The 10595-nt window shown below is 51.4% G+C and overlaps 1 protein-coding gene across 2 annotated transcripts in view; it reads right to left on the reverse strand.

The window, feature by feature from the left end:
- CORO2A (coronin 2A) overlaps positions 1-4352 on the reverse strand; it is a 215869-nt gene extending 211517 nt beyond the window's left edge. Inside the window, exon 1 of one of the 2 annotated variants that reach the window (XM_069766896.1) lies at positions 3875-4352. The gene's annotated coding sequence lies outside the window, so the exon portion shown is untranslated. The remainder of the gene's footprint in view (positions 1-3874) is intronic. The other variant, XM_069766902.1, reaches the window with a different exon arrangement.
- Positions 4353-10595: the final 6243 nt, after the last annotated feature.

A 10595-nucleotide genomic window follows, 5' to 3' on the forward strand; every position in this document is an offset into this window, starting at 1 on the left:
ACCCCGCACAGTGTGACACCCCAACATGGAGTATACATACCCCGCACAGTGTGACACCCCAATATGGAGTATACATACCCCGCAAAGTGTGACACCCCAATATGGAGTATACATACCCTGCACAGTGTAACACCCCAACATGGAGTATACATACCCAGCACAGTGTGACACCCCAATATTGAGTATACATACCCTGCACAGTGTAACACCCCAACATGGAGTATACATACCCAGCACAGTGTGACACCCCAATATGGAGTATACATACCCCGCACAGTGTGACACCCCAACATGGAGTATACATACCCCGCACAGTGTGACACCCCAATATGGAGTATACATACCCCGCAAAGTGTGACACCCCAATATGGAGTATACATACCCCGCACAGTGTAACACCCCAACATGGAGTATACATACCCCGCACAGTGTGACACCCCAATATGGAGTATACATACCCCGCACAGTGTGACACCCCAATATGGAGTATACATACCCTGCACAGTGTGACACCCCAATATGGAGTATACATACCCTGCACAGTGTGACACCCCAATATGGAGTATACATACCCCGCACAGTGTAACACCCCAACATGGAGTATACATACCCCGCACAGTGTGACACCCCAATATGGAGTATACATACCCCGCACAGTGTGACACCCCAATATGGAGTATACATACCCCGCACAGTGTGACACCCCAATATGGAGTATACATACCCTGCACAGTGTGACACCCCAATATGGAGTATACATACCCCGCACAGTGTGACACCCCAATATGGAGTAATACATACCCCGCACAGTGTGACACCCCAATATGGAGTATACATACCCCACACAGTGTGACACCCCAATATGGAGTATACATACCCCGCACAGTGTGACACCCCAATATGGAGTATACATACCCCGCACAGTGTGACACCCCAATATGGAGTATACATACCCCGCACAGTGTGACACCCCAATATGGAGTATACATACCCCGCACAGTGTGACACCCCAATATGGAGTATACATACCCCGCACAGTGTGACACCCCAATATGGAGTATACATACCCTGCACAGTGTGACACCCCAATATGGAGTATACATACCCTGCACAGTGTGACACCCCAATATGGAGTATACATACCCTGCACAGTGTGACACCCCAATATGGAGTATACATACCCTGCACAGTGTAACACCCCAATATGGAGTATACATACCCCGCACAGTGTGACACCCCAATATGGAGTATACATACCCTGCACAGTGTGACACCCCAATATGGAGTATACATACCCTGCACAGTGTGACACCCCAATATGGAGTATACACACCCTGCACAGTGTAACACCCCAATATGGAGTATACATACCCCGCACAGTGTGACACCCCAATATGGAGTATACATACCCTGCACAGTGTGACACCCCAATATGGAGTATACATACCCTGCACAGTGTGACACCCCAATATGGAGTATACATACCCTGCACAGTGTGACACCCCAATATGGAGTATACATACCCCGCACAGTGTAACACCCCAATATGGAGTATACATACCCCGCACAGTGTGACACCCCAATATGGAGTATACATACCCTGCACAGTGTGACACCCCAATATGGAGTATACATACCCCGCACAGTGTGACACCCCAATATGGAGTATACATACCCCGCACAGTGTGACACCCCAATATGGAGTATACATACCCTGCACAGTGTGACACCCCAATATGGAGTATACATACCCTGCACAGTGTGACACCCCAATATGGAGTATACATACCCTGCACAGTGTGACACCCCAATATGGAGTATACATACCCTGCACAGTGTAACACCCCAATATGGAGTATACATACCCCGCACAGTGTGACACCCCAATATGGAGTATACATACCCTGCACAGTGTGACACCCCAATATGGAGTATACATACCCTGCACAGTGTGACACCCCAATATGGAGTATACATACCCCGCACAGTGTGACACCCCAATATGGAGTATACATACCCTGCACAGTGTGACACCCCAATATGGAGTATACATACCCTGCACAGTGTGACACCCCAATATGGAGTATACATACCCTGCACAGTGTGACACCCCAATATGGAGTATACATACCCTGCACAGTGTGACACCCCAATATGGAGTATACATACCCTGCACAGTGTGACACCCCAATATGGAGTATACATACCCTGCACAGTGTGACACCCCAATATGGAGTATACATACCCTGCACAGTGTGACACCCCAATATGGAGTATACATACCCTGCACAGTGTGACACCCCAATATGGAGTATACATACCCTGCACAGTGTGACACCCCAATATGGAGTATACATACCCTGCACAGTGTGACACCCCAATATGGAGTATACATACCCTGCACAGTGTGACACCCCAATATGGAGTATACATACCCTGCACAGTGTGACACCCCAATATGGAGTATACATACCCTGCACAGTGTGACACCCCAATATGGAGTATACATACCCCGCACAGTGTGACACCCCAATATGGAGTACACATACCCCGCACAGTGTGACACCCCAATATGGAGTATACATACCCCGCACAGTGTGACACCCCAATATGGAGTATACACACCCCGCACAGTGTGACACCCCAATATGGAGTATACATACCCCGCACAGTGTGACACCCCAATATGGAGTATACATACCCTGCACAGTGTGACACCCCAATATGGAGTATACATACCCTGCACAGTGTGACACCCCAATATGGAGTACACATACCCTGCACAGTGTGACACCCCAATATGGAGTATACATACCCTGCACAGTGTGACACCCCAATATGGAGTATACACACCCCGCACAGTGTGACACCCCAATATGGAGTATACATACCCTGCACAGTGTGACACCCCAATATGGAGTATACATACCCTGCACAGTGTGACACCCCAATATGGAGTATACATACCCTGCACAGTGTGACACCCCAATATGGAGTATACATACCCTGCACAGTGTGACACCCCAATATGGAGTATACATACCCCGCACAGTGTGACACCCCAATATGGAGTACACATACCCCGCACAGTGTGACACCCCAATATGGAGTATACATACCCCGCACAGTGTGACACCCCAATATGGAGTATACACACCCCGCACAGTGTGACACCCCAATATGGAGTATACATACCCCGCACAGTGTGACACCCCAATATGGAGTACACATACCCTGCACAGTGTGACACCCCAATATGGAGTATACATACCCTGCACAGTGTGACACCCCAATATGGAGTATACATACCCTGCACAGTGTGACACCCCAATATGGAGTATACATACCCCGCACAGTGTGACACCCCAATATGGAGTACACATACCCCGCACAGTGTGACACCCCAATATGGAGTATACATACCCCGCACAGTGTGACACCCCAATATGGAGTATACACACCCCGCACAGTGTGACACCCCAATATGGAGTATACATACCCCGCACAGTGTAACACCCCAACATGGAGTATACATACCCTGCACAGTGTGACACCCCAACATGGAGTATACATACCCTGCACAGTGTAACACCCCAACATGGAGTATACATACCCTGCACAGTGTGACACCCCAATATGGAGTATACATACCCTGCACAGTGTGACACCCCAATATGGAGTACACATACCCCGCACAGTGTGACACCCCAATAACAGGCTGCAGACCTGTACGGAACAGCTGTGCCCACCACACAGGACAGGCGCGTGCTGCTGCAGGGACCCCGGCGCGGTCATGTGACACGATTCCTCCCAGGATCAGCACAGCGCTGCCAGCCCCCCAGTGCCTTCCTTAGAGGGGGCACAGCCTTCCTACCTTTGCTCCAGTCCTGCTGCTTTCCTCAGGTGCTGTCCCTGGTCTGGAGCCCGCTGCAGCTGTGGAGACAAGCCCAGCCCACTGTGCCAATGCACACCCTGTGAGCACACACTGGCGATGACTGCTGTCCTCCTCCTCCTCCTGCCGGCTGCTAGTGTCCTCTTCCAGATCCTGCAGGATCCTTCATTCATAAATCATGACAAGTGCTCCATGTAATCCTCCAGGTGGGAAGAGGAGGCACTAAAATGGCCTGTAGTGAGGCTGCTGATGGCTGCGGCTCCTGGGTCAGCAGAGGATGGCATGGATGGAGAAGGCACAGGGCTGTGAGCAGGCAGTAATGGAGCCTCCCTGGGGCAGCAGATTCATATTTCTATGGAGGGTGGGGCCAGTCCGGCTGGAAGACAACAGGTTGGCGGCATGGAGCTCGGCCCTGGCTGCCCTGCTCTGTGCAGCTTCTCTGTGGGACATGCTGTACACACAGGGGCAGGGGCTGGCTGGCACTTTTCAGCCTGGGGGCAATCACAAGGCCCTAGCCCTCCAGTTGCGGTGCTTTTGCCCTGCTTATCTCTGGCCACTGCATTAAAGCATTGAGCTAGCAGGCTTTAAAAACAGGCTGGTACATAGAAATGGGAACAGAATGGAGCTACCTGCATATATATGGAAGCAAAACCAAGCTTGCTGCCTACATAGATACTGTAACAGAAGCAAGCTGACTACATAGACACGAGAACGGACAGGGCTGCCACTAGAAATTTTGGGGCCCCATACTGGCAAATTTTTCGGGGCCCCCTTGAGACTCCGCCCAGGCTCCACCCCAGCCCCGCCTCCATGCTCCACCCCTCGAACTGTCCACAGTCCCACCGCTATCTCTTGGAAAATCTCCACTTCTCACCTATCACACATTAACAGTTCCCATCACCAGATCGCACATATAGCCGGCAGCTTTTGTTTTGGCCAAAAGATTTTTTAAGCCGCCACCAGAACACGGTAGACACTTTTGGCCGGGCCCTACTGTACTGTAACCTACTAAATATTTGTTAAAATATGCAATACAATTTAGGTATATTTTTATTTATTTTTCAATTTTTAAAATGACCTATAATACTACATACAAGGAACAAATACCACAACACTATGACCAGATGACATATTACCACCACAGTGATCGAATAATATAAAATACAAGGAACAAATACCACAACACCATGACCAGACCGCATATTACCACCACATAGTGACTGAATACTACAATACTGATCAGTAATAAAAAAAAAACAACCACAATACTATCACCATCAGTGCCATTATACACAGGAGATCTGTAATTAGTAAGCAGTGTCTGTGTACAGGTAATACAGTGATCACCGGTGACATTATACACAGGAGCTCTGTATATAGTATACAGTGTATAGTGTCAGTGTATAGTTAACACTGACTCACCAGTGACGTCTCTAGGTGAAGTCCTTCATCTTTCATCCAGCACAGACCGCCATCATTTCTTCCAGCCAGGACTCGTCTCTGCAGGAAATAACACAGTTATCTCGAGTTCCACTTGCAGAATACATTACTTAATTTTCACAGCCTCTACATTACACCACATAAAGAAGGTGACATAGTATCACTCTGCACAGTAACAGGACCTCCCCCCATTTAAAACAGTATACTCAAAAAATAAAATAAATACATCACTGCAATAATAATATCCCTTAATTAGCCCCTATGGTAATATTCGCCATCCTAGCCCCCGTGTGTCTCATTGCAGGCTCCAGCCATATGTTCTCCCATCCTGCCCTCATGAGTATCCATTCTACCCCATATGATCTCCCCATCCTGCCCCATCTGTCTCCATCGTATCCATCCTGCCCCATCTGTCTCCAATCCTGCCCCCCATCTGTCTCCATTCTGCCCCATCTGTTTCCAATCCTGCCCCATCTGTGTCCAGCACTCTGCCCCATCTGTGTCCAGCACTCTGCCCCATCTGTTTCCAATCCTGCCCCATCTGTGTCCAGCACTCTGCCCCATCTGTGTTCAGCACTCTGCCCCATCTGTGTCCAATCCTGCCCCATCTGTGTCCAGCGCTCTGCCCCATCTGTGTCCAGCGCTCTGCCCCATCTCTGTCCAGCGCTCTGCCCCATCTCTGTCCAGCGCTCTGCCCCATCTCTGTCCAGCGCTCTGCCCCATCTCTGTCCAGCGCTCTGCCCCATCTCTGTCCAGCGCTCTGCCCCATCTCTGTCCAGCGCTCTGCCCCATCTCTGTCCAGCGCTCTGCCCCATCTCTGTCCAGCGCTCTGCCCCATCTCTGTCCAGCGCTCTGCCCCATCTCTGTCCAGCCCTCTGCCCCATCTCTGTCCAGCACTCTGCCCCATCTCTGTCCAGCACTCTGCCCCATCTCTTCCCAGCACTCTGCCCAGCACTCTGCCCCATCTCTGCCCAGCACTCTGCCCCATCTCTTCCCAGCACTCTGCCCAGCACTCTGCCCCATCTCTGTCCAGCACTCTGCCCTATCTCTGTCCAGCACTCTGCCCCATCTCTGTCCAGCACTCTGCCCCATCTCTGTCCAGCACTCTGCCCCATCTCTGTCCAGCACTCTGCCCCATCTCTTCCCAGCACTCTGCCCCATCTCTTCCCAGCACTCTGCCCCATCTCTGTCTAGCACTCTGCCCCATCTCTGTCCAGCGTTTTGCCCCATCTCTGTCCAGCGCTCTGCCCCATCTCTGTCCAGCGCTCTGCCCCATCTCTGTCCAGCGCTCTGCCCCATCTCTGTCCAGCGCTCTGCCCCATCTCTGTCCAGCGCTCTGCCCCATCTCTGTCCAGCGCTCTGCCCCATCTCTGTCCAGCGCTCTGCCCCATCTCTGTCCAGCGCTCTGCCCCATCTCTGTCCAGCGCTCTGCCCCATCTCTGTCCAGCGCTCTGCCCCATCTCTGTCCAGCGCTCTGCCCCATCTCTGCCCAGCACTCTGCCCCATCTCTTCCCAGCACTCTGCCCCATCTCTGTGCAGCACTCTGCCCCATCTCTGTCCAGCACTCTGCCCCATCTCTGTCCAGCACTCTGCCCCATCTCTGTCCAGCACTCTGCCCCATCTCTGTCCAGCACTCTGCCCCATCTCTGTCCAGCACTCTGCCCCATCTCTGTCCAGCACTCTGCCCCATCTCTGTCTAGCACTCTGCCCCATCTCTGTCCAGCACTCTGCCCCATCTCTGTCCAGCACTCTGCCCAGCACTCTGCCCCATCTCTTCCCAGCACTCTGCCCAGCACTCTGCCCCATCTCTGTCCAGCACTCTGCCCCATCTCTGTCCAGCACTCTGCCCCATCTCTGTCCAGCACTCTGCCCCATCTCTGTCCAGCACTCTGCCCCATCTCTGTCCAGCACTCTGCCCAGCACTCTGCACCATCTCTTCCCAGCACTCTGCCCCATCTCTTCCCTGCACTCTGCCCCATCTCTGTCTAGCACTCTGCCCCATCTCTGTTCAGCACTCTGCCCGATCTCTGTCCAGCACTCTGCCCAGCACTCTGCCCCATCTCTTCCCAGCACTCTGCCCCATCTCTTCCCAGCACTCTGCCCCATCTCTTCCCAGCACTCTGCCCCATCTCTGTCCAGCGTTTTGCCCCTGTGTCCAGCACTCTGCCCCATCTCTGTCCAGCACTGTGCCCCATCTCTTCCCAGCACTCTGCCCCATCTCTTCCCAGCACTCTGCCCCATCTCTGTCCAGCGTTTTGCCCCTGTGTCCAGCACTCTGCCCCATCTCTGTCCAGCACTCTGCCCCATCTCTGTCCAGCACTCTGCCCCATCTCTGTCCAGCACTCTGCCCCATCTCTGTCCAGCACTCTGCCCCATCTCTTCCCAGCACTCTGCCCCATCTCTTCCCAGCACTCTGCCCCATCTCTGTCCAGCGTTCTTCCTTGGGCCCCCGGATCGCCGCTCTAAAAAAAAAAAAAAGAAGTTCTTCTTACCTGCCGCGCTCCTGCGGCGGGCGAAGTCTCCACGCAGCTGCAGCGTGCATGCACTCGCCGGCGACTGACAATGATGTCAGACGCCGGCGACATGCACGCACGCTGCGGCTGATGTCAGCGCCTGCCAGCCTCAGATTGGCTGGCGGCGCCGCAGCTGTTAACTATTGACGTGCGGGCCAGCGCCCGCACGTCAATAGCTTTAAACAGCTGCAGCGTCGGCGCTAAGGGCCCGGTTAGCCTGCGGCTGCCGGTAGGGGCCCGATGAGCAGATAAGAGGGGGCCCGATGCGGGCCCCCTCTGCTCACCGGGCCCCATACGCCAGTCACGGCCGTCATGCCCTGATGGCAGCCCTGAGAACGGAACCAAGATTGCTACGTAGACATGGAAACTGACTGGAGCTTACTATAGAGATATGGGAGCAGAACCGAGCTTACCACAGAGATATGGGAGCAGAACTGAGCTTACTACAGAGATATGGGAGCAGAACTGAGCTTACTACAGAGATATGGGAGCAGAACCGAGCTTACCACAGAGATATGGGAGCAGAACGGAGCTTACTACAGAGATATGGGAGCAGAACTGAGCTTACTGCAGAGATATGGGAACAGAACGGAGTTTACTACAAAGATATGGGAGCAGAACCGAGCTTACTACAGAGATAAGGGAGCAGAACTGAGCTTACTACAGAGATATGGGAGCAGAACGGAGCTTACTACAGAGATATGGGAGCAGAACGGAGCTTACTACAGAGATATGGGAGCAGAACCGAGCTTACTACAGAGATATGGGAGCAGAACGGAGCTTACTACAGAGATATGGGAGCAGAACTGAGCTTACTACAGAGATAAGGGAGCAGAACTGAGCTTACTACAGAGATATGGGAGCAGAACCGAGCTTACTACAGAGATATGGGAGCAGAACGGAGCTTACTACAGAGATATGGGAGCAGAACCGAGCTTACCACAGAGATATGGGAGCAGAACCGAGCTTACTACAGAGATATGGGAGCAGAATGGAGCTTACTGCATAGATAAGGGAGCAGAACCGAGCTTACAACAGAGATATGAGAGCAGAGCTGAGCTTACTACAGAGATATAGGAACAGTACCGAGCTTACCACAGAGATATGGGAGCAGAACTGAGCTTACTACAGAGATATGGGAGCAGAACCGAGCTTACCACAGAGATATGGGAGCAGAACGGAGCTTACTACAGAGATATGGGAGCAGAACTGAGCTTACTACAGAGATAAGGGAGCAGAACTGAGCTTACTACAGAGATATGGGAGCAGAACCGAGCTTACTACAGAGATATGGGAGCAGAACGGAGCTTACTACAGAGATATGGGAGCAGAACCGAGCTTACCACAGAGATATGGGAGCAGAACCGAGCTTACTACAGAGATATAGAAGCAGAATGGAGCTTACTGCATAGATAAGGGAGCAGAACCGAGCTTACAACAGAGATATGAGAGCAGAGCTTGAGTTTACTACAGAGATATAGGAACAGAACGGAGCTTACTACAGAGCTATGGGAGCAGAACTGAGCTTACTACAGAGATATGGGAGCAGAACCGAGCTTACCACAGAGATATAGGAGCAGGACAGAGCTTACTGCAGAGATAAGGGAGCAGAACCGAGCTTACTACAGAGATATGGGAGCAGAACCAAGCTTACTGCAGAGATAAGGGAGCAGAACCAAGCTTACTACAGAGATATTGGAGCAGAACAGAGCTTACTCCAGAGATATGGGAGCAGAACGGAGCTTACTGCCGAGATATGGGAGCAGAACCGAGCTTATCACAGAGATATGGGAGCAGAACTGAGCTTACTACAGAGATATAGAAGCAGAACAGAGCTTGCTGCAGAGATAAGGGAGCAGAACCGAGCTTACTACAGAAATATGAGAGCAGAATCAAGCTTACTACAGAGATATAGGAACAGAACGGAGCTTACTACAGAGCTACGGGAGCAGAACTGAGCTTACTACAGAAATCTGGGAGCAGAACCGAGCTTACCACAGAGATATAGAAGCAGAACAGAGCTCAATGCAGAGATAAGGGAGCAGAACTGAGCTTACTACAGAGATATGGGAGCAGAGCCGAGCTTACTGCAGAGATAAGGGAGTAGAACTGAACTTACTACAGAGATTTGGGAGCAGAACTGAGCTTACTACAGAGATGAGGGAGCAGAACCGAGCTTACTATGTCTACTACAAGATACGGAAACAGAACCAAACTTACGGCATACATATCGTACCAAAATCTAGATTACTACATTGATACAGTACCAGAACCATGGTTATTGCTTATATATGGTACCATAACTGAAATTACTTACAAACATACATACAACTCCAGAAACACGGACATGGAAACACACAGATTGGCAGGGGCATTGCTAGGGTCCATAAAGATCCAGGGCCCAAGCCCCAAAGTGCATGTCTCCCCATGCAGAGATAAGGGAGCAGAACCGAGCTTACCACAGAGATATGGGAGCAGAACTGAGCTTACTACAGAGATATGGGAGCAGAACCGAGCTTACCACAGAGATATGGGAGCAGAACGGAGCTTACTACAGAGATATGGGAGCAGAACTGAGCTTACTACAGAGATAAGGGAGCAGAACTGAGCTTACTACAGAGATATGGGAGCAGAATCGAGCTTACTACAGAGATATGGGAGCAGAACGGAGCTTACTACAGAGATATGGGAGCAGAACCGAGCTCACCACAGAGATATGGGAGCAGAACCGAGCTTACTACAGAGATATA

Source organism: Ranitomeya imitator, chromosome 1 (genome assembly GCF_032444005.1).
Source record: "Ranitomeya imitator isolate aRanImi1 chromosome 1, aRanImi1.pri, whole genome shotgun sequence".
NCBI classification, from domain to species: Eukaryota; Metazoa; Chordata; class Amphibia; order Anura; family Dendrobatidae; genus Ranitomeya; species Ranitomeya imitator.